General features: G+C 30.1%; 1 pseudogene; it reads left to right on the top strand.

The window, feature by feature from the left end:
• The first annotated feature begins 1,136 nt into the window (after positions 1–1,136).
• Positions 1,137–1,569, top strand: LOC107013212 (annotated as a pseudogene).
• The last annotated feature ends 4,620 nt before the right edge of the window (positions 1,570–6,189 follow it).

Genomic DNA, 6,189 nt, shown 5'->3' with positions numbered 1-6,189 from the left:
AATTTGATGAAAGGGGAAAAAATTGAAAACATGGAAGATGGAAAATAAAACTAAATTTAATGGTATTAAAATCTAGAAAGAAGTCTAAATAGGTAGTGAATGTATTTTGGACTGTTTTGAGAAATAAAATAAAAAACAAATAAAAGTATTTGAATACAATTTATTTTCAAAAATATTGACATTTTGATATTTTAAATAATTATTTTAAAATGCAGATGTTTTTACTAATAAAGTTAGGAATTGTGACTACTTTGCTAATTTTTCAAAAAATTAATCTCCTATCCATCCGACATGTCACTTGATGTTTGGACAAGATTAAATACAAACTACTCTAAAATGGTCATTTCTCCATCAATTAGGGTTATTAAAAATTCTCTTCAGGTTTTCATCATTGACGGCAGTTAGGGCAAGGAGGTAACTAGTTTTTAAACTCCGCTTTCACTTAGTTCTTCTCATCAGACTTACCATCTATGAAGATTTTTATGTTATATTTGAATGTTTAGGATCTTATTAATATGTTTAATATATGTGATAGTATAAACATTTGTACTTGATGTTTATGTTTACATAAAAATATCTAGGGTATTAAAGAATTACTAGAAAAAACGCTTATCATATCTTTATGGAGAAAAACTATGATGAATTTGCTTACATTGTTAAGGCTAAGCATTGAAAATAAATTTAATCAAATAAATCCCTACACGAATGCTTAAAAGAAAATTCATTATTTTAATGAATATCTAATAGTTGCACCATCAATCAATTATCACATAATGCTAATTTGGAGAAGATCTAGCCATTAACATCATTCTCTAGCACAATTAATAATGACATAAAAGAAGTAAGTTTATAAATAAAAACATATTTATATAGTTGTACTTATTAATTTTCTTTTACTTAATTTAGTTCCAAAATAACTTTTTAGCAAATTAATGTTTTTTGCAACACAATTGGTATTAAATTGAAGTTATTGATTTTTTTCTTCGAACATTTATGAGACTGATTTAACTATGATTCAATTACAATATTAATCTACTTAAATAGAAGTAGTAAATGTCAACTTTAGGTACAAACAAAATTATAAATGAATTTGATTCACTTTCTTCCTTTCTCATGTCTCTAATAAAGGCTAAACTATGGCGGAAGAGCTTGATAAGAACAAAATGATTATGTCATTGACGGATGAAAGAAATTTGCTATTGAGGAAAGTTGATATATTAGAAGCAATTCACAAGGTTACATTAGAAGTGAAGGAAAAGGAAGTTGGGGTCCTAAAACACAAGCATGACAAAGTCGATAACACTGTAATATTTTATGAAGGTGTATTTGAGGCAACAGAAAGGGAAATTACACATCTAAACCAGATGTTTCAGGAACAAGACAACAAGCAGTGGAAAATGAAAATGGGTTTACAGTACAGTGTGAAGAGTGACTTGATGAAGATTAAGATTAAAGAGTTGCAAAATAAAGTCTCTGGAGAATAAATTGAAGATTCAAGACAATGCAAGTTCACACAAGCATATTAATGAGATACAAGTTGAAGAATCTTTGGATTCAAACATAGATTGATATGTCTAGTGTATTATCTTATTGCTTTTACATTCATTTTGGTGACAATTTTATTTTTGGAGAGTTCTTATTGTACTTTTTAATTGATGTGTAATTGTGTTTTTATTGAATTAAAGTCATTTGAAAAAAAATGTAAACATAAAAGTACAAGGTAAGTAATTGAAATCCATCAACTACCGGTCATATAAAAAAAATTCACATATTTGAATGAGAAAATGTTTGACGTTTATCCATTACAATCTTTTTAAGTGTTGTAAAAGCTTTTTTTTCAAAAATAAATTTGTTTAAGACTTTTTTGTCACTTCTAATCAAACAATATTTTAAAGTAATTATTTTGGAGCATTGTTTTTTCTAATATTTTTTTATACATAATCTATGGTGTCTGGATAAATAGTATATATATTTTTTACATATTTAAGTTATGCAAATTTTTTTATTATAATATATTTTATAATATCAAAGGGAAGTGTAGTGCATGAAAGCTATTATTGTATTTGAAATTTTGAAAATAAGTCAAACAAAAATATATTTTATGTAGCCTTATAGTTCCAAAATTATTTTTTACTAAAATAATTCTTATAAACAAATATTTGTGTACATATATTGAAACACGGACAAAAAAATATATTTATAGGTTAAGGATGGTAGATCTATATGTCTATACTCAAACATCTACACATAAAAATTTACAATAGGCTAAGTTAGCATTTGACCATATATTTTGTAGAAAATCTAATATTTCAATATTTTTAAATTCTCAAGAAACATTACATTTCATACCAAGAAAATGCACGTCAAGCATCACGGTCACGATCTAAAATCAAACTATAATTCCACTTACCATAAACCTTAATAGGAAAATCAGAATCCAAATACAAGCAATAAATTAAATAAGCATACAATAAAATAGGCTGGAAGATATTAGACAACGATTGGGGCCTTAGCCCAGATATATACATAATGTTACAAAGTATACATAAATAGCTCGAAATTTACTAATAACATCCAAACACATACTTCATGAAAAGAAATATAAATGGTCGTATGCAATATATTTACCAACGAAGTGTCAAAGTCAATCCAACAGAGAATATGAAAGAATATTTTCAATATAGATATTTAACTAGATAGTCGATATTTGAAAAAAATAAAATAAAACGAATTAAATAGTTGTTAACTAAGCATTTATCTATAGTCAGATTTTTTAGAAATAAATAGGAATGTGTTCCCCATGATTTCATAAAATAGCAAGAATATTGTACTTGTGATCTATTTCAATTTTTAGTATCCAAGGTTGGTAAGTTGGATATCTCTAAGTGATTGGTCCTCCAATTATGGAATTTCACCTCGCAACTTGGTAAGTCTGTGGTTGTCTACTTTACGAACCCTTACATTACCCCGAATCACCCCTCACATCAATTGAGTTGGGAATAAACCCTAACTTTAATTGATTAAGGTCAGGCTAATAGATAGCAGCAAATACTTAATTAAATCCTTGTTGTTTAATCGTTTTATGATTCATTACCTCCTTGGTTCGACAAGTAGGGACGAGACGAGTTCTAACATTTGTCACTGTTTAGAACCATTGTAAACGAAAACATTAACATACATTCATAACATTCATTGAAGAATTACATTGTATATGGACTTGTTTTAATAATTCATCATGGTTTCCACAACCTTTGTTATGAAATTTAGCTACTCATTATCTCAAAAAAATAATCAAAATATATGAATATAAATATGCTTGTGTTAATCATAAAAATTTAAGAACAATGGCTAAATTACCTTTTACTAATCACCAATACAAATAAATAATAAAGAAGAAATAAGAATAAAACACAATTCTTCGGCCTCAGCGACACCTCTTCAAAACAATCTAAGGCATAAGAAATTTATATTGTGTATTATTTCTTGGTTCTTCCCTCCCTAAATAATGATTTTACATGTCCTATTTATAGATATAGAAAAGCTAAAATAATACAATTGAGCTCAATATATATTAGGAAATCAAAACCCAAAGGAATTGGGTTTCTACAAATTATTTGTTGTTTCTGAATGTCCTCCACCACCTCAACAAAACAATTTGGTCTCTTAGTGGTTTCCATATGGCAGCAATTTGATTGAAAATTGATGCTCTTTCCTTTAATAACTTTAATCTTTGAAGCTGCATTCTTGATGTCTTTCTATGATTGATTTTTTTATTTCATTTCTGCTCCAAATATTTCATCTTCACGTCATTTTAATCCTACAAATAACATACACACCATAAGAGTAACTCATTAGATTTATGCTTAAAGGATAATTAAGAGATTAAACATACAACAAATAATGATTAAATATGTATAATTTTATCTTTGCATCAACACCCAACACTTACTCTTTTTCTCGTCCTCAGTTAACCACTAAATCAAATCTAAAAAATATTGAACTTGGAATACCACCACTTTGATTGATACAAACGAGTAAGCCATGTAAAAAAGAACAATATCAAGTACTTTTCTCTATAATTGTACAAGATAACGAGACATATTTACGGATCGTGCTTGGAACGATGGACCATCCTGATGAACTGTTCAAATAGTATTGAAACTGTATATTGTTGGAAAAACTATCTGGCCAGCCACAGACCTGTCCTATGATCCGTTGATCGTTCAACTACTGTGGATGGCGGTGTAGGAACATGCACCAAATTTTTGAAAACTGAATTTTTTTGTCTTCTCGAATCCGAGGTGTCACAACAAACTAATACCTCATGATAGAATAGAAGTGAAGGGAAAGAGTGGAAGATACTTTCACATCATATCAACTTCGGCCTCCCAAGTAGCACCTTTAACTAATTGATTCCTCTAGAGAATGTTCATGGATGCAATTTCGTTGTTTCTTTACTTCTGAGCTTGATGGTCTAAAATCTTAATCAAAAATTTTCCCAACTCCAAAAGGATCCAAAGGCACAAAGGACATTGGGTCTCCAACATACTTTTTTTTTTAAAAAAGACATGGAATACCAGTGTATCAATGCTAAATCATTTAGTAACTCCAATTTATAGACAAACATTGTTAATACGTGTCAAAATATGATATGGGACCACATATTGGGGACTATGTTTCCCTTTCTTTCGAAACTTCATCACACCCTTCATGGGCGAGATTTTCAAATAAACTCATTCATCAACACTAAATTTATTCGCTCTTCTCCTAACAATGACTTTTCTCAACTTTGAGACATTATCAACCATTCACTAGTAAGTCGAACTATTTTCATAACCTCATGTACCAAATCGATCCATATTAAAGCGACCTCACCAACTGCGAACTAACCTATAGGTAAACTATAGCTGCTACAATAGACAAGCTCAAATCGAGCGATCTCGATACTGAATTAATAGCTATTATTATAAGAAAGCTTGATTAAAGTCAATTAGTAATCCATACTACCCTTGAAGTTGATCACACAAGATCTCAATATATATTCTAAAGTTATGATAGAACTATCGTCTTGCCCATTATTTGAGGATGAAAAGTAGTATTAAGCTTCAATTGAGTGCCATGATCCTTGTGGAAAGACTTTCAAAGTTGTGACGTAAACTAAGTACTACTATCAAAGATAGTGGACAAGGCATTGCATGTAACCTTAACATATTCTGACTATAAAGCATGGCATACTCCTTGATTGAAATAATGTATTTGCAAGAGAAAATGAGTAGATTTTGTTATTCCATCCCTAGTAACCCAAATCATGTAAAATAGATGAGCGTACAAGGCAACTTTTCATGAAGTCCATATTCAAATATTCTCACTTCCATGTTGCATTACTAATATCTTCGGACAAACCACTAGGATTTTTGCTGCTCAACCTTCACTTGTTTACAATTCAGACATTTATCCACAATTTTCTCAATATCCTTCTTCATTACATTACACCAATAGACCATTCACATGTCACGATACATCTTGGTTGCTGATAAGTCACTAGACTGCATTAATTTAGGGATAAATTTTAATAGAATTAGTGTTCTTTAATGCTTATTTTATCTAAATATTTGATGAAAACTATCAAGTTTCAGGTATTTAAAGTTTCAAGGAGAGCATGGACACTATGGCCTGAAAAGGAATAAATAGGCTGAAAAGAACAAAGAAATTGAAGCCTAAGCATCATCAAGTAAACTTTGCGCATTGCCGATGGGACATTCTTCTCCCTTTGTTCCATCACGCTGACCTGAAGGAAAAATATTGAGTCGGCGGAGAAAGAAGAAGTCGGTGCGCCGCCGAATAGTTCCGCAAAGCTGTACTATACCGCCCAATGGTCCAGAACTTAAAGATGTTGTGGGCAAGAAAAAAAGGTGATGAACTAGAAGATGGGCGAGTCATCGAGTCATTCGGCGTCCTCGACAAACCTCGCCGAATTATCCATCGCAACATAAAATCTAAAAACTATAAATACTAGTTTTAGTTGTTAATTAGAGAGTCCGAACATTATTCTAGTTTTTAGATTTTATACTTTAGTTTTTCGTATTTTCTCTCATGTTTGAAGAGGATTTGAAGACTTGAAGAAGAAAAGGTTTCTTCTATTTTTATTTAGATGTGGGTCTCCTTGATTCTTCGTTCTTTGTATCTTTT

The sequence above is a fragment of the Solanum pennellii genome, chromosome 3 (genome assembly GCF_001406875.1).
Source record: "Solanum pennellii chromosome 3, SPENNV200".
NCBI classification, from domain to species: Eukaryota; Viridiplantae; Streptophyta; class Magnoliopsida; order Solanales; family Solanaceae; genus Solanum; species Solanum pennellii.
This window is presented reverse-complemented; position numbering and strand designations above follow the sequence as displayed.